General features: G+C 41.8%; 1 protein-coding gene and 2 pseudogenes across 1 annotated transcript in view; all 3 read right to left on the reverse strand.

Moving 5' to 3' along the window:
• LOC139418811 (SLAM family member 9-like) overlaps window positions 1-27,975 on the reverse strand; it is a 139,590-nt gene that overhangs the window by 65,971 nt on the left and 45,644 nt on the right. The window lies entirely within an intron of this gene.
• On the reverse strand, window positions 1,459-27,473 carry LOC139419777 (T-lymphocyte surface antigen Ly-9-like; annotated as a pseudogene).
• LOC139419778 (SLAM family member 5-like) overlaps window positions 18,878-27,975 on the reverse strand; it is a 51,661-nt pseudogene continuing 42,563 nt past the window's right edge.

Here is a 27,975-nt window from a genome sequence, read left to right on the forward strand (position 1 = left end):
GTCACTGAAATCTGAAAAAAGTATCCATGTGCCCCTTTCATGATTTATTTAAAGGAAACCAAATGTAATATGGAGACGGATGCAATTCCTACAGCTTCCACACGATGTCGCCAAAAACGTCATTTTCATTGACAAAAATCCTTTGAGACATTACCAATAGATCCGTGATTCCATCCAGCCTACCTCAATCGATTTTGGAAGATTGAAAAATGGACACTGTTTTCTTTTGTAGCTGCTATTGAATACAGATCGCCCAGTGATCAATTTGATCGCTTATTAACGTTTACAAATACCTAAAGTTGGGTTACAAAAGTAGGTTGAAGTGTTTTGTCAAAGAATATAGGCAACTTATATAATGTTTAAACATGACGTTGCGTGTTGGAAGAGAGCTTTTTTCGTGATGCAGACAGGCTATACAAATTGATATTTTGGGCATTCATGGACGGATTTAATCGGGAAAAATACCAATTTGTGATGTTTATGGGACATATAGGAGTGCCAACAAAGAATATCATCAAAGGTAATGAATGTTTTATATTTTATTTCTGCGTTTTTGTGTAGCGCCGGCTACGCTAATTCTTTTGTTTACGTCGCCTTCAGGCATTTTGGGGTGTTGCATGCTATCAGATAATAGCTTCTCATGCTTTCGCCGAAAAGCATTTTAAAAATCTGACTTGTTGGCTAGATTCACAACGAGTGTAGCTTTAATTCAATACCCTGCATGTATATTTTAATGAACGTTTGAGTTTTAACGAGTACATTTAGCATTTAGCGTAGCGCATTTGCATTTCCAGGTGCCTACTTGAGACGTCTGCGTCTCAAGTAGGAGCAAGAAGTAAACTAAACTCTGACTTTCGTACATTCAAACTGCATGAACACAGTTGTAGTCAAAGCAAGATCTGAACTACACTTAATCATGTCTGCATTTTGTGAAAAGCAAAAACAGTAAAATCTCACCAAAGATCACTTTCTGAGTCAAAATGCAAATCAAGATCTACCAATCAGAAATGTTTCAACATAATATATATGGTGGTTTCCACCGTAGCCCAATAGCCATTGTGCTGAGGAGTAGGCGGCTTTATCTCACCAAACATCTGCTTTTTTGTTCACAGCTGCTATCCAATGGCAAGCTAAACAATGACCAGCTATAATAACCCTAGGTATAGTTATTTAATTTGTCTGCATCAGTGAATCTCATCGAGGCCCCAATTCAACAAGAGACTGAGAATGAACAACAAAGGAGGTTTGAAATGATAACAACAGCACAATGGTTAAATGGGAATTTTCTCCAGGAACAACTGTGCAAAAGTTTTCTAGATGAATATTTACTATAATCTTGTCTCAAAGTCCACTTCTCTTGGATGTGGATTATCATGTCACCCTCTCAGTAACTTCATGCAGTGTTAACATCCTCGCTGGCAGCCATGTGACGTAACTGGAGTGTATAATAAACTAATGTCAGGTCAGGGTTGTCTCTAAGTGACTCCAGTTCTGGCATACCTCTTCGCTCCTCCTAGACAGGGAGAGGGAGGGAGGGAGGGAAGGATTGAGAGGGACAAGGAAAGAGGAGCAGAGATGGGGGACGAGAAAAGGTGTAGCAAAAAAGTTAAAGAAAAATTATGATGTGTTTCGTTATTAGATACTTTGTACCAGAGGAAGGAAACAAGACACGTCTGATGCTCTGTTGTTTAATCTCATTGTTCTGCAGAAAGTAACTCAACAGTCAACACATCTAGAACCATTCCTAAATATAGTGGGAGGAACAAAGAAGCCAAGCTTAAAAGTTCACTGACTTGACAGATACTGTTAAAGGCACAAGAAGATCAAAGGCATTGCTATACTGAACAAAAATATGAATGCAACTTGCAACAATTTCAAAGATTTAACTGAATTACAGTTCATATAAGGACATCAGTCAAATGAAAATATATTCAATAAGCTCTAATCTATGGATTTCTCATGACTGGACAAGAGCGCAGCAATGGGTAGGCCAGGGAGGGCATAGGTCCTAATGTGGTGGTCCTGGTTGGTATGGTTACATGTGGTCTGCAGTTGTGAGAAAATTTGAATGGGTAGGTGTGTCCAAACGTTTGACTGGTACTGTATGTACAATATGCAGTGTGGCGTCTCATTGTGCAACCCAAACATTTAATTTGGGCAAAACTGATTGCAGTGACATCAGGCCGGTTATCAAACTCAGGTGGTCTGTGCAACTCAATACCACATTAACCCACTGACACAGAGCTAAAGCCAACAGTTGTAGACATGAGGGCTGATAAAGCAGCTGTATTACATCTCCTATGTTTATCAGCCTGTAGAATTATTACTAACCTGGTTTTCTGCTGGTTTAATGTGAGTTATCTCTGCATACTGAATGTCATCTTGCTCTCTTTCAGGTGAATCTATAAAGGCAAATAAAGTAAATTAAATATACAGCGTGGTTGGGAGTAACTGACAGATATGCACAAATGCTCATCCTCAAGACAGGTTCTGAAAACACTAAAGAATCATGTTACTATGGATTCCTGTGTCTGTGAGGTCTGTTTGGTACCAGAGAAGCTATAAAGTAATGATTGTCAGACTGTGCTTCTGTGTGTGTGCCTTCTGCTTTTTCAACATTTAGAGAAGTGGTCTGAGATAATGCAACTGTCTGACCAAGCAGAGGAAGTGTGGAAGATACGCCACTTCATTTGACCTGCATCTGTTGTTCAGGCAAACATTTCCTACATTTATAAAACACTATCCATGATAATTAAAAAAGGTTGTGCACAACATGTTTTGACTTTGACAAGGAGAATGACCTCACCCCATTAAAAGCTAAATACCTGCATGTGAGTGTCCGTTTCTCCTCTTCTTCAGATATATTGCAAGTCCAACAAGTCCTGAGGCAACCAGAACACAGATTACTGCAATAATAAGACAATCACCATCTAAATTAAAAAGAGAGAAAACAATACTTTTATTAAAACATTGGGTTTCATAAAATGAGCTCTACCATACTTATTGTTTCATATAGAAGTTGGTATTGTCTGGATGTCTGCAATGTAACATTAATACTGTACATGTGTTTACCTGTCACCTTAGAGGGATCACTCTTTATACAGGAATGTGGAACAACAGCTGTCTCCTTGCTGACTGGGTTGGCAGCCTCACATCTGTAAGAGTCTCTGTTCTGTTCATCCAACTTGAGAGGTAGAGAGAGGGTGATGTGGTCAGGGCTGCTGGTCTGGTTGAGCATCTCCCCTCCTTTGTACCAGGACAGGGTCACCTCTCTCCCGTTCTCCACAGAACACACAACACTACAGGAGATGTTATCATGAACCGTCACCTGAGGTTTGGACAGAACATCTGGAAGACAAATAATGAATTAATGGGAATTAGTGAAATGGATCTTATCTTTAAAGTGGCAAAGAGCAGTTGGTACATTCATTTTTGGATTTAGAAATGAATGAAATGTACCCATTGATTCTTGAAGAATATTTATAAATGCTTATTGAGTTTAGAACCCATAAACAAGTTTTACTCTGGTGTTTGTAAACAAAGAAATTGTAAACAAATACTATATATCTACACACTATAATGTTTTACATGATGTCTGATCAGTCCTTGAATCCATAGCTCGGTCTATGAATTTGAGAGTGGTTACATTTCTCCAGAAACATCCCTCAGCTCTTTACCAAACCAAAAGGTGACAGCTTTAGTATTGTTTCTACTGCTGATTGCCACTTTAATGATGTTGTAATTTACAGCACACACACACACACACACACTTACAGTACACAGTCAGCTGAAATGTATGTTTTGTCTTCCCTTCATCTGTATTCTCCACAGTATAAACCCCAGAATCAACTATTTGTAGGTCTGACAAAGTGAAGACTCCAGTAACATTGTTCCAGTGAAGGCGGTTTTTAAATCTCTTCTCAAGGTTGGTATTACTTTGTTTACCAGGGTGCACCTGTGCAATAATGCCAAGATCTCCATAAAGTAAACTGCCAGAGTTCAACACCCTTTCTGGAAAATAGAAAAACGTTCCCACGATTCCATTCGCCTGCCGAGTCTCAGGTTGGGCTGAATGCTGGGCTGATCAGAGTACTGTGGAGAGGAAGAGAAACTCAATATCAACGCATTGCCTTAAATATCATAGTTATTCTCTAATAATATAGCAATGCAGCAAATTGCAGTTTTTCTTGATAAAATGTGTCCAAACAGAATTAACGTTTTCTAAACAATTAACATGCAGCCCAAAACTGAAACACGTTGGCCAAAATGACACATTTAATTTGCAAAATGCATTAAGACTCTCAAAACATTAAATACATGACACAAAATTAACTACCTCCATCAAAACATACAACTTGTTATCTAATGAAAAGTTATTTAAATAAATCGTTACACAACGGCCCAATAAATACAAATTACAACTATCAATATACTCTAACATGGTTAACCCTCTTTCATATTTCTGTGCCATTTGTTGATACTATAATTATAGTATGCACCATAAAAGACGAGTAAATATATTATCACAGCATGGGTTGTGTTATTTTTTCCTAAAATGATTTAACCAAAGATGACAAACACAGAAAGAATGTCACTGAAGAGCATGAATATCCAGAAACAGAAGGCTTTATTTGACCTTTTTCCATGTTGTCCTTCACAAATGCAGTGATGCTGTACAGTATATACAGAGAATCAAAAGAAAATACACCAGGCTATAAAATCACTGCAAAAACAAAGCAATGTAGAAAAGGCAACATGTAACGGTTTTCTTCCTGGGAAGGAGAGGAGGACCAAAATGCAGTGTGGTTATGGTTGAACATGGTTAATAAAGATGATGACATGAACAATATAACAATACATGAACAATATACATATACAAAATAAGAAAACTGGTGCAAAACACAGAGACAGGAAAAATCACCCACAAGATACCTAAAGCATATGGCTGCCTAAATATGGTTCCCAATCAGAGACAACGATTAGCACCTGCCCCCCCCGCCCCAAAGGTGCGGACTCCCGGCCGCACACCTAAACCCATAGGGGAGGGTCTGGGTGGGCGTCTGAATAATAACATTTACACACTTACCAAGAGAACATCCCTGGTCATCCCTACTGCTTCTGATCTGATGACTCACTGAACACATGTTTAGTTTGTAAGTTATGTCTGAGTGTTGGAGCGTTCCCCTTGCTATCCGTACATTAAAATAAACAAGAAAATGATGCCGTCTGGTTTGCTTAATTTAAGAAATTTGAAATGATTTATACTTTTACTTTTGATACTTAAGTATATTTCAAACAAAATACTTTTATACTTTTTACTCAAGTAGTATTTTACTGGGTGACTTTCACTTTTACCTGAGTCATTTCTATTAAGGTTTATTTACTTTTACTCAAGTACTGCTTAATATACATCCAGTGATGCTGCCGAGATGGTGCTATGTCTTGTTCAGAAGCCTGACTTATGAACATTGAGATTAGATTTCGTAGCAAGCAAAGATCTAAGTTGACAGTTGATTAGAGATTCAACAATTTCGTCAGACTGGTTCTTGACTAAAAATACTTTCAATGAAAATGTTATTTCTTAATTTGTGTCCGGGAAACCAACCCTAAATGCCTACATTGACATGGTGCTCTGTGTTTTTTTTTGTCTATTTGTTGTCATACTCATCCAGGATAAGAAAACACTGACATGAGAAAAAACAAAGATCAGAGTATAGCTTTATGCACTGTTTAATAAAGTGTTAAAATAAAACACATTAATCTTCGTCGAAATTGACCAAGACAAAAGAGGACAAAATATATTTGCAAGCATGCCTTGTTACACTAACATACAGCTTCAGAACTGGCCAAAATATATTTTGTACAGGCTAAATGCAGCGGTATGATTTTGTTTATATTGTTAGGGACAGATACAATATATACAGTGCTCTCCACTAATTTTGGCACCCTTGGTAAAATGGGCAGTGAAAAAACGTCTTATTGTTTATCCTCTTGGTCTTTCATTTACAAAATCACACAAATACAAACTTTAATTAAAGTTAAATAATTGAAAGAAAAAAATACATTCTTATCATAATTTTTTTTTTCTTCTCAAATAGAGTACCAGTCAAAAGTTTGGACACACCTACTCATTCAAGGTTTTTTCTATATTTTTACTATGTTCTACATTGTAGAATAATAGCACATATGGAATCATGTAGTAACCAAAAAAGTGTTAAACCCTTTGCCTTGAAGACAGCTTTGCACACTATTGGCAATCTCTCAACCAGCTTCATGAGGTAGTCACCTGGAATGCTTTTCAAACTGTCTGGAAGGAGTTCCCACATATGCTGAGCACTTGTTGTTTGCTTTTCCTTCACTCTGCGGTCCAACTCATCGCTAACCAATTCAATTGGTTGAGGTCAGGTGAATGTGATGGCCAGGCCATCGGATGCAGCAATCCATCAATCTCATTATTGGTCAAATAGCCCTTACACAGCCTGGTGGTGTGTTTTGGGTCATTGTCATATTGAAAAACAAATGATTGTCCCACTAAGCGCAAACCAGATGGGATGGTGTATCGCTGCAGAATGCTGTTGTAGCAATGTTGGTCAAGTGTGCCTTGAATTCTAAATAAGTCACAGACAGTGTTACCCGCAAAGCACCCCCACACCATCACACCTCGTCCTCCATGCTTTATGGTGGGAACCACACATGCGGAGATCATCCATTCACCTACTCTGTGTCTCTCAAAGACATGACGGTTGGAACCAAAAATCTCAAATTTGAACTCATCAGAACAAAGGACAGATATCCACCGTTGTTGTTTCTTGGCCTAAGCAAGTCTCTTCTTCTCATTGGTGTCCTTTAGTAGGGGTTTCTTTGCAGCAATTTGACCATGAAGACCTGATTCACACAGTCTCCTCTGAACAGTTGATGTTGAGATATGTCTGTTACTTGAACTCTGTGAAGCATTTATTTGGGCTGCAATCTGAGGTGCAGTTAATTGAAAATGTCTGAGGCTGGTAACTCGAATGAACTTATCCTCTACAGCAGAGGTAACTCCGGGTCTTCCTTTCCTGTGATGGTCCTCATGAGGGCTAGTTTCATCATAGTGGTTGATGGTTTTGCGACTGCACTTGAAGGAACTTTCAAAGTTCTTGAAATTTTCCGGATTGACTGACTTTCATGTCTAAAGGTAATTTTTTGTATTTATTTTTTTTATTTCACCTTTATTTAACCAGGTAGGCTAGTTGAGAACAAGTTCTCATTTGCAACTGCGACCTGGCCAAGATAAAGCATAGCAGCGTGAACAGACAACACAGAGTTACACATGGAGTAAACAATTAACAAGTCAATAACACAGTAGAAAAAAAAGGGGGAGTCTATATACAATGTGTGCAAAAGGCATGAGGAGGTAGGCGAATAATTACAATTTTGCAGATTAACACTGGAGTGATAAATGATCAGATGGTCATGTACAGGTAGAGATATTGGTGTGCAAAAGAGAAGAAAATTAAATAAATAAAAACAGTATGGGAATGAGGTAGGTGGAAATGGGTGGGCTATTTACCAATAGACTATGTACAGCTGCAGCGATCGGTTAGCTGCTCAGATAGCTGATGTTTGAAGTTGGTGAGGGAGATAAAAGTCTCCAACTTCAGCTATTTTTGCAGTTCGTTCCAGTCACAGGCAGCAGAGTATTGGAGCGAAAGGCGGCCAAATGAGGTGTTGGCTTTAGGGATGATCAGTGAGATACACCTGCTGGAGCGCGTGGGTGTTGCCATCGTGACCAGTGAACTGAGATAAGGTTGAGCTTTACCTAGCAAGGACTTGTAGATGACCTGGAGCCAGTGGGTCTGGCGACGAATATGTAGCGAGGGCCAGCCGACTAGAGCATACAAGTCGCAGTGGTGGGTGGTATAAGGTGCTTTAGTGACAAAACGGATGGCACTGTGATGGATGTCGTTTCTTTTTGCTCATTTGAGCTGTTCTTGCCATAATTTGAACATTGTCTTTTACCAAATAGGGCTATCTTCTGTATACCAACCCTACCTTGTAAGACACAACTGATTGGCTCAAACGCATTAAAAAGGAAAGAAATTCCACAAATTAACTTTTAAAAAGGCACACCTGTTATTTGAAATGCGTTCCAGATGACTACCTCATGAAGCTGGTTGAGAGAATGCCAACAGTGTGCAAAGCTGTGGCTAGTTTGAAGAATCTCAAATATAAAATATATGTAGATTTGTTTAACACTTTTTTGGTTACTACATGATTCCATATGTGTTATTTCATAGTTTTGATGTGTGTTATTTCATAGTTTTCACTATTATTCTACAAATGGGCATTGTCAACCGTTAAACAATGTTATTTTAACCATTTCCTGATTTGTGCAGCCCAGCAACATTTGGTTGCACAACATTACTGTATTCTCGGGTCTTTACCATAGCGAGGATAAATATGGGAACTTGGCCTGTATGTCACCTCCTATTTATACCCCGGTGAAACAGGAAGTCATAGCTTACCACTTAAGCATTCCTAATAACTCAGGTGAACTTAAAAACCTAAAATATGAATGGGAATATACTTCAGTTAGATTTACTCATAAGAATTTCTAGGGGTGCCAATAACTGTGGAACACATGTTTCGGAGAGAAATATTTATCACATTTATTACACATTTTTTTATCTTATTTAACAGCCTGTATTGAAATCACAGCCTCTCTGGTGCTGCAGCATGCGCTCATTCAGTGTCTTGCTCTGGTGTGATATTAAAATATTCTGCTAGTCTCCAATCATGTAAAATGAAGTAGAATTGCATAAAAGTGTTTAAAAAGGCAATTTCTTCTCAGAATTCAAATAACATGATAGATTCATGCAGTGCTTTTATTATAATGGAGACCTTTTCCTCTCTACCCTTGTCCTCGGTGGAATGTGAATCCACAACCGTCTGACAACTTAGGCATGTAGGCTAATGCTTACAAAATGAAGAACAGCTTCTAAAACTACATATCTAAAGGCTCTGGTCTGCCCTAGGATTGAGGGTAAAGCAGTAGGCATGTTCTCTGCTATCCACTTTGTTTCATTTTGGGTACAGGGGAGGGTCACTTGTCTTGTTTCAAACGGTCAGGGAGTGTAAAAATATATTTTACTGAAGGGTCATCCATATTCATTTCAGAGAGGTCCGATTTTCTCCAGGTATCCCTCATTATAAATACCTTACAGTCCCTTAACAGTTCACAAGCACCTCAGTCAAGAAACTCAAGATAGCTCTGACAGACAAAACCAAAACCTGAAAACCCACATCATTTCCTTCTCACACTACATCTTAAATACTTTGAGGGCTTGTTTCCCAGACACATATTAGGCCTAGTCCTGGACTAAAACCCTATTTCAATGGAGATTCTCCATTGTGCATACTTTTTAGTCCAGGGCTTAATCTGTGTCCAGGAAACAGGCCCTGAATGTTTGATCTACGGGGGTTCTTCATTTAGTTGATGGACTTACAGTATGCTCATTGTCATTCAATGATACAACACCATGGAGGAGATTCCCAACTCTAGTTCTTATCATGACAATAATGTTTTAAAACGTCATACGAAACATAAACACAGTTGTTCATGTTACAGTTTCAGAAAAGGGGAAGTTGTTTAAGAGCATCACTTTAGGCAAGTAGGACAAACATCTAATGCAGTGAGTTGATAAAATCTTGTTACCAAGAGGAAATGCTCTCTCTTCTCCATCCTGAACACAGAGGGGAATGACTTGTGTGAGCTCACATATAATCCCAACATTCAAATAAGAGGCAAATTGGTTGCAGTCAGATCATTTGTCCCAGAGAAACAGATAAAGTCACGTTGAGTTACTCAAGTTGATCAACTTCGCTTTCTCTATGAGATAAAACAGAGAGTTTTTTTCACACAACTGTTGTTAGGTGTAGCCATCGACGCTTGTGAACATAGCCACGTGAAATTGGGGTGCTGTAGCACCCCCTGAAAAATAAAAGAGGAAAAAAAGGAACAAAAAACATCACCCAGCCCCCAGTAATTGCTGCTGCACAGAAACACTCCACTACAACCTTAGCAAATGGGTCAATGCCTTCTTTTTTTATATCAGCTGTGTAACTTGAGGGTGTACGCTCCGCCTGGAACAACAGTGGAAGTCCCATAACATTGTATAAAGCATCAGGTAGCCAAGCCTGCAGACATAGTAATTACATTTGCGAACATAACTAATAAGACTAATAAGCCTACATGTATAGCTTACCTATATACATATATGACGTTTCTGTATCACATGGAAAAATGTCTAAAGGTGTCACACATGAGTTTAACACAGCTGTCTCTAGTCTCAAGTCTCCACAACCACAGTCACAATAATCAAGGGGCACATACCGAAGAGATGCAGTAGCGTCACCTTAAGTTTTTTTCTTTGAGAAAACAGCATTGTAGCCTACAGTTCATACAATCATCCAACTGGTTCCACTAAATCATCTTCAAATAACATAGCATAGTCTGAGATACTCGACAAGAGCGCCCAGACATTGAGTTTGTTAGTTTAAGCTTTCCCAGGGGCTGGGTGGGTGGAGTTTGCATTCATTTTGAAACAACTACAACATCTTCAACTGTATTTGCTTTTCACATACAACACAAAAAAGAGGAGGGGCATGGAGGGAGATATTATCCTGTTATCAGAGCAGCAGCCTTGGTGGTGTACCCAGGAATCTTTGCAGTGTTTTTCAATATGATGAAACCGCATCAAAGGTAACACCTTTAATTTGTCTCTCAAAAGACTGTTATAGATGCACTTATACTGTGTGCATTCTTTCTAGCCCAGATAATTGTTGAATGTTGAGTGATGGTGGATGAGCATTCCATTTCGAGGCAGAGAACAGAGAGAAAGAGAGAGAGAGAAGGTGGGAGAGTGAGAGAAGGGGGAGAGAGAGGGGGAGAGTGAGAGAGGGGGAGAGAGAGGGGGAGAGTGAGAGAGGGGGAGAGCGAGAAAGGGGGGAGAGATAGAGAGGGGAGGAGAGAGAGAAAACAGCCAGGAACACTCTCTAATCATTCTCGATTAAACATTTTTTTAAATATTTTTTTTTAATATCAAATAACATTTTATTTTATTGGTCACACGCACATATTTAGCAGATATTATTGCGTGTGTAGCGACATGCATTTATTTAAAGGATATTGTATGTTTGTGAAGGATTCACCATCCTGCTTTGTTAACAATTTGACCAGGTGACACAATAATGATCCATTTGAACATGGCGTAATGTGTTTAGTGTCTGTGTGTGCAGACTGTCAGCTTTAAGTTGAGGGTATTTTCATCCATATTGGGTGAACCGTTTAGGAATTACAGCGCTTCTTGTTCATAGTTCCTCCATTTTAGGGGACCAAAAGTTTTGAGACATTTGGTTTAGTTTGAAAATGTGTTGTTGGTTGTGTAGATCAGTGGAGAAAAAAAATCCCAATTGAATCCCTTTTAATATTTAAATTTGAGGTGGCAAAATGTGAAAACTGTCCAAGGGTGTGTTGAATTACACTAGGCACTGGGGGCCCTATTCAGACTTGAGACAAGTTGATTAAATATGGACTTAAGTCCCCCAAATTATACTTAAGCCATTTTTTTGTCAATTTATCTCAGTCTGAATCGGGGCCTGTAAGAACTAAACTACCTAACCCAACACTATCAACCTCCCATCTCCATAAGTTGGTTCCACATTAGCCTTATATTATCAGAGAACAATGTTTTTTTTAAACTAATAATAGCTAATTGAAATCAGTTACAGTACACTCAATAGTAACAATATCACTACTTTTTAGCACTTTGAGATTGTTTTTAACTGAAAGCAGGGTAAAAATGAAATGTATTATTATTGATTACTTTTACTCTTAAATAATATGCATGTCGAGCAAATATGTCTACCTAGATAAGCTTAGTCACAGACACGTTCATTTATTCTTCACATTCCTCACAGCTCGTTAAATACATTCTTGTAACACCTGAACTGACACACTTGTGAAAGATAGCAGGACAGACAGGTTTCACCTGCATTCTGATTGGTTTTCTCAACTTTTGTGACATTATTTTAAGGATATTGTATAGTATTTTTTTTCCTATTAATTTTTGGAGAAGAGTCTGTAGTTTGTGATTTATAAGAAATTGTGGAGTAGATGCCTTGGAATCAGGACAAGACCCGAGGTAAGACAACAACGGACACATTTCTGTAATAAGGTGAACTATAACTTTTATAAGATACACCGGACACAAACGACATGGCGACAGACAGTGGTGGCTGCTGAGCTGGATGTAGATGGGTCTTTAATGGTCATGGGACAGACGGCACAAGCTGTGGTCAAAGACAGACTCCAGAAGAAGATTGTTGCAGCTTAATGTCCCACATGGGAATAAGAGGACTGAGTAAGTAAGTATAACTTTTAACGCTAAGAAATATTGTAAATTTGAACCTTTAAAATCTTGAAATTAATACCACAATCATTTTGACATCCCGGGCAGTCATTCACATACAGGATAGTTGGTAAATACTAGGCTTCTTTGAATGGAACATGGATATGTTGCCAGTAAACAGTGTTTATATTGACTCGTTACAATATCTCTAGAAAAACACATTTATGAAAACGATATTACCAATTAGAGATAAATATAGTATTTATTTATCCTTTAACCAGACCCTTGAGGTTAGAAACCTATTTTGAGAGGGTTATGTTAGCTAGTTAAACCATGTAGTGGTTAAGTCAGTTAATTCAGATGTGCTAATGGCACTAAAGAAGTCTCTTTTCTTGTCCTACGGGAGTGTTTTTAACCAGAACAAGAACAGTTCACCACGTTCAGACACTCAACTGTGACACTATGACAACTGCGACACCCTCATAACCCACAGCTTTTTTTCTTCTCACGCTATAACAGTATCATTATTGAGACATTCACATTCTCAACCATCTTCCCCATCTCATTTACTGTTCTGACCACATTGACTTTTTACGTGAAGCCCACTACCTGTATCCTCAACCACTTGTCTCTCGCTCTTCTCTATGTGACAGACATTTCCTTTTTAAAGAAGAACAGTCTGATACCATTAAATGCGACAAAAAGTTCAATCCACAAATAGTATAAACCTCAACTTACTCTGATCTTGCAGCTGTAGGGACAGTGCCTTCAGTGTTCCCGCAACTCTTCATCTCCTGCTCCAGGATCCTCCTGCAGTCTGTTCACCAACATCAGTCTGTCGAATATTTCCTTTTTGATGGTAAGCTGGCTGTTGCCTGTGGTGATACCACAGATGAGATGTAAACTCACAGAGGTATATAACCGAACAACAGCAATGATTGCAACCTACGCTGAAGATAAAAATTAAACCACAATAGATACCTTCTGCAGTCATATACTTACTGTTGCCAAGTCTCTCCCATGGCCACACAAATTTGTCGATATTGAGCAGCTTGTCCACTGTGGGGAGCCTAAACTCTGCCTGCTACTCGTGAAGTTGAGCAATGGCAGCTGTCAAGGCCGCCTTGTCCTCAACAATTTCTCAGAATCTGATGCCTCCTCTTGTTGCCATCTGAAAAAAAGGGTGATTAGATGGACTGTAGATTTAAACATTAAGGGCAGAGGGGGTGTGGTATATGGCCAATATACCACGGCTAAGGGCTGTTCTAATGCACAACACAACGGGAAGTGTCTGGATACAGCCCTTTAGACGTGGTATATTGGAAATATACCACAAACCCCCGAGATGCCTTATTGCTTTTATAAAACTGATTACCAACGTAATTAGGGCAGTAAAAAATATATGTTTTGTCATACCCGTGGTTTACGGTCTGATATACCACGTCTGTCAGCCAATCAGCATTCGGTGCTCGAACCACTCAGTTTATAATCAGATATATTACATGACTGTAAGTTATAGAGCTACAAGAGAGGCACAAACAAAGAGAGTACGAAGCATTCAACTCAAGTTACACTGCTGTTTAAGGTCACGTAATTTCACAGTTTAATTAAATGTTTACATCAATTAATAACATAGGTCATGCCTATATTTTATCAGAAACATGGTCTGATGTATATGAATCATGTATTGTATTTCACAAATCAGTTGTACTGCTTGATGAACAATGTGTTTGAGGTCATATTGTTGTTGGGCCTTACCTGTCAAACGGTAGAGGGAGTGATTCCTCGGTTTCACACTGAGGTAAAGCGCCTCAATCTTCTTCTGGAGATGCCCTGTCTGCCCTGTCTGACTATCCTGAAGTATGGCTGTCAAACATAGGGCAAGTTACTAACATGACTCTACTGACATCAATGCAATTCCGAAGTTGAGAGACAGGTTTCTACCTTCAGGCCACTGCTGCACCTCAGCAAACCCAAGCCTGAAGCGCACCGTGGTCCAAGAGTGGGCAAAGCTGTCATCAAGAAAAAGGGTGGATAATTTGAAGGATCTCAACTATAAAATATATCCGTTTAACACTTTTTTGGGTTAAAACATGATTCCGTATGTGTTATTTCATAGTTTTGATGTCTTCACAATTATTCTACAATGTAGAAAATAATCAAAATAAAGAAACACCCTTGAATGAGTAGGTGTATCTGAACTTTTGACTTGTATTGTATGTGACGTCAGCGTTAATGCACACAGTACACCACAAAGAGTCGCTAGAGCGCGATGGAACAAGGACATCCCGGCCGGCCAAACCCTCCCCTAACCCAGGCGAGACTGGTCCAATTGTGTGCCGCCTCATGGGTCTCCAGGCCACGGCCAGCAGCGACACAGTCTGGGAATAAACCCGTGTCTGTAGTGACGGCTCAAGTACTGCGATCCAGTGCCTTAGACCGCTGTGCCACTTGGGAAGCCAATCAAATATATATATGGTAGATTCACACATGAGAGATGTAATTTGGTAATTATTGTGGATGGTGGATTTTCTTTATTGTGAGGACAGTGCTACATTGTGCAAAAGCAAAAGGTAATGCCTCCACAGTTAAACACACAAATGATACTAATCTGCTTTAATTCCTTAACATCTCAGGTGCAATGCTGATATGACTTTTTATGAACTATGTTTGTATATTCACATTTACACAATTGGTATACAGACAGCAAAAAGAGATTGACAGTTTACAGTTTTTACTGGTGAAGTCGGAAGTTTACATACACCTTAGCCAAATACGTTTAAACTTTTCACAATTCCTGACATTTAATCCTAGTAAAAATTCCCTGTCTTAGGTTAGTTAGGATCACCACTTTATTTTAAGAGGGTGAAATGTCAGAATAATAGTAGGGAGAATGAATTATTTCAGCTTGTATTTCTTTCATCACATTCCCAGTGGGTCAGAAGTTTACACACACTCAATTAGTATCTGGTAGCATTTGCCTGTAAATTGTTTAACTTGTGTCAAACATTTCGGGTAGCCTTCCACAAGCTTCCCACAATAAGTTGGGTGAATTCTGGCACATTCCTCCTGACGGAGTGTAACTGAATCAGGCTAGTAGGCCTCCTTGCTCGCACACGCTCTTTCAGCTCTGCCCACACATTTTCAATAGGATTGAGGTCAGGGCTTTGTGATGTCTACACCAATACCTTGACTTTGTTGTCCATAACCCCTATATCAACCCCTATATACTGTACAATGAGGAATTCAACTACAAAATACTAGTCTTCTCCCATTTTGTGGACCATTGACGACACCCACAAGATGTATAAACAACAACAGTAAATAAGAATAAAATAAGATGATAGATGCAAAACAAAAATGTGAAGAACATAACTCAATCAGCTCTAATTATCACATGTAGGACAGTATGCTAATGTGTGTGCCTGGACTTTGTAGACGTATTTCTCACATGTGCAGCACTTAGTATTTGTTTTACAGTCCTTCCTTGTGGGACAGAATTGGCATCTCCTCCTCTTGTCTGCCCCAGCTGCAGCCTCAGGTGGATCAGGACACCTGAGGATGCGGCAGGGTTAGGGTTAGTGGTTAGAGTGTTGGACTAGTAACTGGAAGGTTGCAAGTTCAAATCCCCGAGCTGACAAGGTACAAATCTGTCGTTCTGCCCCTGAACCGGCAGTTAACCCACCGTTCCTAGACCGTCATTAAAAATAAGAATTTGTTCTTAACTGACTTGCCTAGTTAAATAAAGGTAAAAAAATAATTTAAAAAATAAGATTCAGCCCCCTGAACAGCTGAATGTGCCTTTCCCAGCTGCTCCAGGAACACCCTCTTCTTGTTCCACTTATCAGGCATCCATATAGGGTTGATCTTGTTCCATATCACGAAGGCATTGTATGAGGACACAATGATGTTATGGAAGATGACCAGGGGCCAGTGGGCAGTCATCCTCCTGCAGCTGTACGTTTAAATCACCTTGTCCAGGTTGTCCATGCCTCCTTTATTGTGTTTGTAGTCCACAATGATGGCTGGCTTCCTATCCTCACGATCACTGATCTCAGCCGTTTTGTGCAGTGTGCTCAGGAGGACCATATTCTTGTTCCTCTTTGGGAGGTAAGAAACTAGAGTGGTGGTGGGGGTGAAGGAAAACTTTGATGAGAAGGCCTCTCTCCCCCTTGATGCGAGGAGTGCAGGGGGGAGCTCAGGCTTGTTCTTTCTAACTGTACCCAATCATGGGGATCTTCCTCTTCAGGAGCTGCTGGCTGAGTTCAATCAGTAGCACACAATCTCAATTGTGTGTGTGTGTGTGTGTGTGTGTGTGTGTGTGTGTGTGTGTGTGTGTGTGTGTGTGTGTGTGTGTGTGTGCGCGCATGTGTGTGTGTCTTTGTGGTTTTTGTGGTGTGTAAATGATTTTCGAACTGCCGGGTCAAAAATGACCCTAAGACAATTTTTGTACCCTGGTGGTCTACAGCTTTCATGGAAATATGAATAAAGGTGATGTTTCTCATTTTCTAATGTTGGGTTCACTCTAGGAAAAGACATCCAATTTCAAGTAGAAAAAATATAATTTAGGGGGTTTTCTCTGCTGTTAAACATAGTGGCTTTGGAAGTATGCTTAGGGTCGTTGTCCATTTGAAAGACCCATTTGCGACCAAGCTTTAACTTCCTGACTGATGTCTTGAGATGTTGCTTCAAAATATTCACATAAATGACCTCCCTCATGATGCCATCTATTTTGTGAAGTGCACCAGTCCCTCCTGCAGCAAAGCACCCCCACAACATGATGCTGCCACCCGCGTGATTCACGGTTGGGATGGTGTTTTTCGGCTTGCAAGCCTCCCCCTTTTTCCTCGAAACATAACGATGGTCATCATGGCCAAACAGTTATATTTTTGTTTCATCAGATCAGAGGACATTTCTCCAAAAAGTACGATCTTTGTCCCCATGTGCAGTTTATAGCGGTTTTGGAGCAGTGGCTTCATCCTTGCTGAGCGGCCTTTCAGGTTATGTCGGTGTAGGACTCGTTTTACTGTGGATATAGAAGCTTTTGTACCTGTTTCCTCCAGCATCTTCACAAGGTCCTTTGCTGTTGTTCTGGGATTGATTTGAACTTTTTGCACCAAAGCACATTCATCTCTAGGAGACAGAACATGTCTCATTCCTGAGCGGTATGACGGCTGCGTGGTCCCATGGTGTTTATACTTGCGTATTATTGTTTGTACAGATAAACATGGTACCTTCAGGCGTTTGGAAATTGCTCCCAAGGATGAACCAGAGGTCTTGGCTGATTTTTAAAAATTTTCCCATGATGTCAAGCATAGAGGCACTGAGTTTGAAGGTAGGCCTTGAAATACATCCACAAGTACACCTCCAATTGTCTCAAATGATGTCAATTAGCCTATCAGAAGCTTTTTCTGGAATTTTCTGGAATTTCAATGAGTTATAAGTTATAAGTGATACAGTGAGTTATAAGTGAAATAATCTGTCTGTAAACAATTGTCGATGAAAAATGACTTGTGTCATGCACAAAGTAGATGTCCTAACCGACTAGCCAAAACTATAGTTTGTTAACAAGAAATTTGTGGAGTGGTTGAAAAAGTTTTAATGACTCCAACCTAAGTGTATGTAAACTTCTGACTTCAACTGCATATATGGGACACATACAGGCCATAAATAAAGTAGCTACACCATCAAATATCTAATTAAGGGTTGATGTGCTACATAGATTGGGGCAATCAATAAATGGTCCATCATAAAGGAAATGAGCTAAATTAAAAGCTACAATTTATCCCAGCCCTAAATTCTGCAAAAAGCGATAAAATGTCACTCAAGATCAAACAGAAAAACGGAAGATTTTCCTCTCAGAAATGTTTCAATACAACATACACGGTGAAAGGAAAACACATCTTTGGACCTTTTGTTTCTAAAGAAGCCTAACAGCCTTAGCTTCTAAGGAGTAGGTGGTTTTATCTCAAACGCCTGCTCTTTTTATATGATGTACACAGCTGCTATCCACTGGCAAGCTAAACAATGACCAGCTATAAAAAAGATACAGGGGAAGAACCTACATTTAAACAACAGAACAGACAGAACTGAAAAATAAGCTTTGACCCAGCTACAGCATAGCAAACACACTAGTGAATTGTATTAAAAGAGGTTCCATTTGTTTTAACCTAAACTGTACATTGGGATATGGGATAAAAGGCACTTGAAAAGAGAGATTATCCTGATCCTGCTAATTACTCAATGCATAGCTATTGAATTGGTCCTTATCAGTGGATGTCATCGAGCCCCCTATTTGACAGAAAGACCTGCAAAGAAAGCCTGAAATTATAACATCAGTGCAAAAGTTCCAGGGGAATGTTCTCCCATAACAACTGTGCCTCTAAAAGGTTTTCTGGGTGAATATTTTTTTACTTTCATTTTGTTTCAACGTCCTCCTTATGATATACCGTCCTCTCCAGGATATGAGTTATCATGTTGGCCTCTCAGCATGAAGGAGCAAAATGGAAAGTCGCTGTGTCAACATCCCCGCTGGCAACGCTGCGATGTAACTGGAGTGTATAGTAAACCGATGTCAGTTTAGGGTTGTCTCTAAGCCATTTCAGTTCTTGTGTACCTGTTCGCTCCTCCTAGGCAAGGTGTGGGAGGGAGGGGAGGGGAGGGAGGGATGGAGAGTGACAGGGACATCGTTACAACACTGTATATATACATATTATGACGTTTGAAACGTCTTTATTCTTTTGGAACTTCTGTGAGTGTAATGCTTACTGTTCATTTGATTGTTTATTATCTACTTCACTTGATTTGGCAAAGTTAACATGTGTTTCCCATGCCAATAAAGCCCTTGAATTGAAATTAATTGAATTGAGAGGGGAGATAAAAGGGGTAGGAAACCAACAAATGTAAAAAAAAAAAGATGTTAGGCCTCTTTATAATAAAACTTTGTGCCAGAGGAAGGAAACGGGAAATTTGTAGACTTGTAGACATGAGCCTGTAACATTTTTACTAACCTGGTTATCTGTTTGTTTTTTAGGAGTTATCTCTGTATACTCAATGTCAACTTGCACTCTTTCAGATGAATCTATGAAGACACATAAAGGAAAGTAAATATGGGCCTAAGGTGAGGTGCGACTAACTGAACGAGACATACAGATGCTCACCTCCCTGGACAGGTTCTGTAAACACTCAGGACTCATGTGTTACTATGTAAATCAGTGTCTGTGCTTGCAGTCTTTAAAACAGTGTCAGATGAGATGAGCTTTTCAAGTAATCATTGTCAAGAGTGTGTGTGCCTTCTGCTTTTTCAACATTTAGAAGTCGTCTGGGATAATGACACTGTCTGACCAAGCAGAGGAAGTGTAGTATATATTTTACCTGCATCCTGGGTTCAAGCAAACATTTCCTACCTTTTCCAAAATACTACCATTGATTGTAAAAAAACACACAAAAAAAACAAGGCTAAAGATGTTTTGACTTTGGGGAGTGAGCTCACACCTGTAAAAGATAAATACCTGCCTTGTGAGTGTTCATTTCTACTCTTCCTTAGATAGATTGCAAGTCCAACCAGCCCAGAGGCAACCAGAACGCAGAATACAGCAATAATAACCATACCCAGAGTCATCTCGCCACTGTCTGAAATAAAACACAAGGAAATTATTTTTGTAAAATATGTTTTGAATGAGCTCAACTACACTTCAGTTTGACTTGGTAATTGCTATTTTCTGGATGGTTTCCATTCAAAATGTCTCTTACCTGCATCATCAGGATGACCATGTTCACTGCAACATTTTGGGACAAGAACTGTCTCATTGCTGACAGGGTTGGAAGCCACACAGCTGTAGGTGGAGTTGTAGTTCTTTCCCTCTACCTCCAAGTGGAGAGATGGATCAGAGGTGAGGTCAGGACTGCTGGTCTGGTTTAGTATTTCCTCTCCCCTGTACAAGGTCAAGGTCACTTCTTTTTCATTGTGCACAGAACACACCACACTACAGGAGCTGCTGTTACACTCTGTCACCGGAGGTTTGGAAACAACATCTGGAAGAAAAAATATGAATAAATTGGAATTGGAAACTATATTAAATGTTTCTGTAATACACAGCACACACACAGACACCTACTGTATACAGTGAGCTCAAATTTTGTTGTTTTTTTCTCTTCGTCTGTATTCTCAACAGTATAAACCCCAGCATCGTCTATCTGAAGGTCTGACAGAGTGAAGTATCTTGTAACATTGTTCAAGCGGAGGCGGTTTTCAAATCTCTTCTCAAGGGCGATGTTGCCTTCTTTACCAGGGTACACATTTGCAATACTATCAAGGTCTCCATAATGTAAATTGGCAATCTTGATCACCCTCTCTTGAAAAGAGAAAGACTGTCCCACGATGCCTTTCACCTGCTGAGTCTCAGACTGGACTGTTTGCTGGGAAGCACAGAGTACTGGGGAAAGAGAGAGACTCAATATCAACACAATGACTGCAGTCGCACACTAAATCTCATAATACCTGGATAAGTGTTTAATATGTCAGTAACCGCATCCATATGATATTGTGATCTGATGTCAGACTGCACTGAAGATGACATTGAAATTCAACCATTAGTTCATGTTTTCTGCACGTCTGCAATGTAGTCGTCTGGAATGACACTACTGACTTGAGTATCACAGTCCTTCTTAGATATGTACAGGTCTAATGTGATGGTTGGGGACAGGAAATAATTGTTTGGACTAGTAGTTGAATATTTTGTCCGAAATTAAGAAATGAAATTAAGATTTTCCAGTGCAGCCTTTTAAACAGCCTAGATTGTGTCCTTTGATTTTCAGGGTCAGAGGAACATTGCAGCATGATAGATGACTAATGTAGGCGTTAGAAAATGTGATATTTGTTGAGAACACAGATACAGAGATCAGGGGCATGGTTGTCCTACCAGCAGTAGGAAAGAGGCAGGAATTCTGTACATATGGACACTGCAGACATATTATGATTGTAAGCATCTGTAGCCTGTAGAAAAGTGTCTGCTAAATTACTCAAATGTAATTATCTAGACTGAAGTAATGTATATCAATAATACGTGTGGAAAAAGCACCTAATTGTTATACTTGAGTAAAAGTAAAGATACCTTAAATAAAAATGGCTCAAGTAAAAGTGAATCACCCTGTAAAATACTACTTGAGTAATAGTCTAAAAGTATTTGATTTTAAATCTACTTAAAACCTGTTATGGCTGCATCCCTTTGTTCTCAATTTCCGCCTGAAGACATACCCAAATCTAACTGCCTGTAGCTCAGCCCCAGAGGCAGAAGACATACCCAAATCTAACTGCCTGTAGCTCAGCCCCAGAGGCAGAAGACATACCCAAATCTAACTGCCTGTAGCTCAGCCCCAGAGGCAGAAGACATACCCAAATCTAACTGCCTGTAGCTCAGCCCCAGAGGCAAGGATATGCATATTCTTGGTATCATTTGAATGGAAGCATTCTGACGTTTGTGGAAATGTTAATTGAATGTAGGAGAATATAACACAGTAGATCTGGTGGAAGAAAAGAGAAAGACAGAGCATACGTTTTCTGTTTTTTATTGTTGTAGTATCATCTTTCACATGTACTAGAATAGCCACACAGTCAGATAGGAGGCTGGAGATAATTTTGATGGATAACACAAGAGGGCAACTGTAGGTGTGCCAAGTTTCAGACTGATAACTACAGGAATGGGTGAGCTACACTACATTTAGCATGAAGTCACCCAGGTGTCCCACACACGTTGCCCAAATGTACCCAAGTGGCCGAATTGGTGAAATGACCTATAACTATATACAGCAGTGCAAATAACTATATACAACATATCATAAAGCAATTCTAACACACACACACACAACAAAAAAAATGTTTAAAAAATATTAGAAAATAAACATATATAAAAAACAGTACACCCCTTGGAAGTCCTCATCACAATATTTTGCTGCCTGTGCCATGTCCCATAGCAGTCTCTCTCTGATGTAAAGCAGAGGCAAACTGAACAAGTGGTGCATTTCATGCGACACAGAACACAATGACGCCTCCATGCTGTGCCCTTTTGGCCCTGAGGCACAGTCATGCCTGCAGTAATGAACTGTGGCATATGAACACCACTGGGGGCACAGGTAGAGCGGGCAGCTTGGCACCGGGGGCTCCCAGTCGGAGTCGCTATCACTGTGAAAGAAAACATTTAAAAAATATTTGTATTGAGCCTGTTATCATCACATAAAATAAACAGATATGTATTGTATAGAGAAGAGGGAACAGTCACTAAGGTGAAGTGCTGTTCCATTCAACTCCGGCCATTGTTATATATATATATATATATATATATATATATATATATATATATATATATATATATATATATATACACACACACACAGACACACACACACACCCAAACAAACCAACACACACACACACACACACACACACACACACACACACACACACACACACACACACACACACACACACACACACACACAAACAAACAAACCACACATTTCATTGCAAAAACATTTTTATATATTTTTTTTATATACAGTGCCTTGCGAAAGTATTCGGCCCCCTTGAACTTTACGACCTTTTGCCACATTGCAGGCTTCAAACATAAAGATATAAAACTGTATTTTTTTGTGAAGAATCAACAACAAGTGGGACACAATCATGAAGTGGAACGACATTTATTGGATATTTCAAACTTTTTTAACAAATCAAAAACTGAAAAATTGGGCGTGCAAAATTATTCAGCCCCCTTAAGTTAATACTTTGTAGCGCCACCTTTTGCTGCGATTACAGCTGTAAGTCGCTTGGGGTATGTCTCTATCAGTTTTGCACATCGAGAGACTGAAATGTTTCCCCATTCCTCCTTGCAAAACTGCTCGAGCTCAGTGAGGTTGGATGGAGAGCATTTGTGAACAGCAGTTTTCAGTTCTTTCCACAGATTCTCGATTGGATTCAGGTCTGGACTTTGACTTGGCCATTCTAACACCTGGATATGTTTATTTTTGAACCATTCCATTGTAGATTTTGCTTTATGTTTTGGATCATTGTCTTGTTGGAAGACAAATCTCCGTCCCAGTCTCAGGTCTTTTGCAGACTCCATCAGGTTTTCTTCCAGAATGATCCTGTATTTGGCTCCATCCATCTTCCCATCAATTTTAACCATCTTCCCTGTCCCTGCTGAAGAAAAGCAGGCCCAAACCATGATGCTGCCACCACCATGTTTGACAGTGGGGATGGTGTGTTCATGGTGATGAGCTGTGTTGCTTTTACGCCAAACATAAAGTTTTGCATTGTTGCCAAAAAGTTCAATTTTGGTTTCATCTGACCAGAGCACCTTCTTCCACATGTTTGGTGTGTCTCCCAGGTGGCTTGTGGCAAACTTTAAACGACACTTTTTATGGATATCTTTAAGAAATGGCTTTCTTCTTGCCACTCTTCCATAAAGGCCAGATTTGTGCAATATACGACTGATTGTTGTCCTAAGGACAGAGTCTCCCACCTCAGCTGTAGATCTCTGCAGTTCATCCAGAGTGATCATGGGCCTCTTGGCTGCATCTCTGATCAGTCTTCTCCTTGTATGAGCTGAAAGTTTAGAGGGACGGCCAGGTCTTGGTAGATTTGCAGTGGTCTGATACTCCTTCCATTTCAATATTATCGCTTGCACAGTGCTCCTTGGGATGTTTAAAGCTTGGGAAATCTTTTTGTATCCAAATCCGGCTTTAAACTTCTTCACAACAGTATCTCGGACCTGCCTGGTGTGTTCCTTGTTCTTCATGATGCTCTCTGCGCTTTTATCGGACCTCTGAGACTATCACAGTGCAGGTGCATTTATACGGAGACTTGATTACACACAGGTGGATTGTATTTATCATCATTAGTCATTTAGGTCAACATTGGATCATTCAGAGATCCTCAATGAACTTCTGGAGAGAGTTTGCTGCACTGAAAGTAAAGGGGCTGAATAATTTTGCACGCCCAATTATTCAGTTTTTGATTTGTTAAAAAAGTTTGAAATATCCAATAAATGTCGTTCCACTTCATGATTGTGTCCCACTTGTTGTTGATTCTTCACAAAAAAATACAGTTTTATATCTTTATGTTTGAAGCCTGAAATGTGGCAAAAGGTCGCAAAGTTCAAGGGGGCCGAATACTTTCGCAAGGCACTGTATATAACATTTTATATTTTATTAATATATTTCATAAAACGGCATTAGCACTTACCCGTCCAGAAGTACGTCCTGTCCTTGCAGAAACAGCTCCTCAGTTCGTTTGAATCATAACACTCCAAGATTCCTCAAACAAAAAACTTTAGACTTTGACTTCGCTGTACCTGTCACGTTCTGACCTCTATTTCCTTTGTTTTTGTATTTATTTAGTATGGTCAGGGCGTGAGTTGGGTGGGCAGTCTATGTTTGTTTTTCTATGTTTTGGGTCAGTTCTATGTTTTCGGCCTAGTATGGTTCTCAATCAGAGGCAGGTGTCATTAGTTGTCTCTGATTGAGAATCATACTTAGGTAGCCTGGGTTTCACTGTTTGTTTGGGGGTGATTGTTCCTGTTTTGTGTTTGCACCAGACAGGGCTGTTTTGAGTTCTCACGTTTCTTGTTTTGTTTTCGTTAGTTTGTTCATGTATAGTGTCGTCAATAAATATAATGAACAACCACCACGCTGCGCTTTGGTCCGCCTTTACTTCACAAGAGGAGAACCGTTACAGAATCACCCACCACAACAGGACCAAGCGGTGTGGTAATGGGCAACGGAGAAAGCAGCAGCAGGAGCAGCGCGAGGAGGTATGGACATGGGAGGACGTTATGGACAGCAATGGCATGGGTTATACTACTTGGGAGGAGATCGACAGGTGGGCGGCCGACCCAGGGAGAGTGCCGGAGCCCGCCTGGGATTCGATGGAGCAGTGCGCGGAAGGCTATCGGAGAATGGAGTTGGCGAAGCAGGCACGGCGGCGCGGAAGGAAGCCCGAGAGGCAGCCCCAAAAATTTCTTGGGGGGGGGCTAACAGGGAGTATGGCTACGCCAGGTAGGAGACCTGGGCAGACTCCCTGTGCTTACCGGGGGGCTAGAGAGACCGGACAGGCACCGTGTTATGCAGTGGTGCGCACGGTGTCTCCAGTGCGGGTGCATAGCCCGGTGCGGTATATTCCAGCTCCGCGTGTCGGCCGGGCTAGATTGAGCGTCGAGCCTAATGCCATGAAGCCGGCTCTACGCAGCTGGTCCCCAGTGCGTCTCCTTGGGCCGGCTTACATGGCACCAGCCTTGCGCTCGGTGTCTCCGGTTCGCCTGCATAGCCCAGTGCGGGCTATTCCACCACGCCGCACTGGCAGGGCGACCGTGAGCATTCAACCAGGTAAGGTTGGGCAGGCTCGGTGCTCAAGAGCTCCAGTGCGCCTGCACGGTCCGGTCTTTCCAGTACCACCTCCACACCCCAGCCCTCCGGTAGCAGCTCCCCGCACAAGGCTTCCTGTGCGTGTCCTCGGCCCAGTACCACCAGTGCCAGCACCACGCATCAGGCCTACAGTGCGCCTCGCCTGTCCAGCACTACCAGAGCCTTCCTCCTCTCCAGCGTTGCCGGAGTCTCCCGCCTGTTCGGCGCTAGGAGAGCTACTCAGCCCAGCGCCGCCAGCGCCGCCCGTCTGCCCAGCGCCATCTGAGCCGCCCGTCTGCCCAGCGCCGCCCGTCTGCCCAACGCCGCCAGCGCCGCCCGTCTGCCCAGCGCCGCCAGCGCCGCCCGTCTGCCCAGCGCCGCCAGTGCCGCCCGTCTGCCCAGCGCCGCCAGTGCCGCCCGTCTGCCCAGCGCCGCCAGTGCCGCCCGTCTGCCCAGCGCCGCCAGTGCCGCCCGTCTGCCCAGCGCCGCCAGTGCCGCCCGTCTGCCCAGCGCCGCCAGTGCCGCCCGTCTGCCAGGAGCCGCCAATGCCGCCCGTCAGCCAGGGGCCGCCAGTGCCGCCCGTCAGCCAGGGGCCGCCAGTGCCGCCCGTCAGCCAGGGGCCGCCAGTGCCGCCCGTCAGCCAGGGGCCGCCAGTGCCGCCCGTCAGCCAGGGGCCGCCAGTGCCACCAGTCAACCGGGGGCCGCCAGTGCCGCCAGTCAGCCAGGGGCCGCCAGTGCCGCCAGTCAACCAGGGGCCGCCAGTGCCGCCCGTCAGCCAGGGGCCGCCAGTGCCGCCCGTCAGCCAGGGGCCGCCAGTGCCGCCAGTCAGCCAGGGGCCGCCAGTGCCGCCAGTCAACCAGGGGCCGCCAGTCAGCCAGGGGCCGCCAGTGCCGCCAGTCAGCCAGGGGCCGCTAGAGCCCCTCCGCCCGGAGCAGCTGCCCCTCTGTCCCGAGCAGCTGTCCCTCTGTCCCGAGCAGCTGCCCCTCTGTCCCGAGCAGCTGCCCCTCTGTCCCGAGCAGCTGCCCCTCTGTCCCGAGCAGCTGCCCCTCTGTCCCGAGCTGCTGCTTCACCTCTGTCCCGAGCAGCCCCTCTGTCCAGTGGGGTCATTGAGAGGGGTGGGCATGGGGAGTAAGCCACGGAGGTGGACAATACGGCGGACTAAGACAATGGCGAAGTGGGGTCCGCGTCCCGCGCCAGAGCCGCCACCGCGGACAGACGCCCACCCAGACCCTCCCCTATAGGTCAAGGTTTTGCGGCCGGAGTCCGCACCTTTGGGGGGGGGTACTGTCACGTTCTGACCTCTATTTCCTTTGTTTTTGTATTTATTTAGTATGGTCAGGGCGTGAGTTGGGTGGGCAGTCTATGTTTGTTTTTCTATGTTTTGGGTCAGTTCTATGTTTTCGGCCTAGTATGGTTCTCAATCAGAGGCAGGTGTCATTAGTTGTCTCTGATTGAGAATCATACTTAGGTAGCCTGGGTTTCACTGTTTGTTTGGGGGTGATTGTTCCTGTTTTGTGTTTGCACCAGACAGGGCTGTTTTGAGTTCTCACGTTTCTTGTTTTGTTTTCGTTAGTTTGTTCATGTATAGTGTCGTCAATAAATATAATGAACAACCACCACGCTGCGCTTTGGTCCGCCTTTACTTCACAAGAGGAGAACCGTTACAGTACCTGATTTATTCGCCATGATATCTTCAATGAAATCGTTGAAACTACAACTTTCTGAAATACAGCTGCCCGTAAAAAGCCTTACAGCAACTCCTCTGATCATCAAGGTGAGAATGGAGTTCCCTGCGCGTGCGATTACAAACAAGGAATTGTGGTCCAACCCAAAACCATTACATACTGGCGATTACCTCAGCTCATTGGCTATCTACCCAGCTAGATTTCAAGAAGATCAGTGGTCATTGGGCAGAAATATAGTCAATCAATGAAGCTTCGCTAAAATTATTGGTGCGTAAGGTAGTCATTGCTCGTTGTCTTCAAATCAGTTCACTTCGGTCAATACTCCCAGCAAAAAAACCAATGACGTTTGGCTGTGTTGCAAACATCCAGAGGAATGCACTGAAACCAACCATGACTAGATAAACGATTGTTTACGGGGGTAATCACGTCGAATGCTCCGTAAAAAATTGATAGAGATGGAATTCACGGCACAAACGGTTTTGTACCAAGATTCTAATATTTTG

Source organism: Oncorhynchus clarkii, chromosome 10, assembly GCF_045791955.1.
Source record: "Oncorhynchus clarkii lewisi isolate Uvic-CL-2024 chromosome 10, UVic_Ocla_1.0, whole genome shotgun sequence".
NCBI classification, from domain to species: Eukaryota; Metazoa; Chordata; class Actinopteri; order Salmoniformes; family Salmonidae; genus Oncorhynchus; species Oncorhynchus clarkii.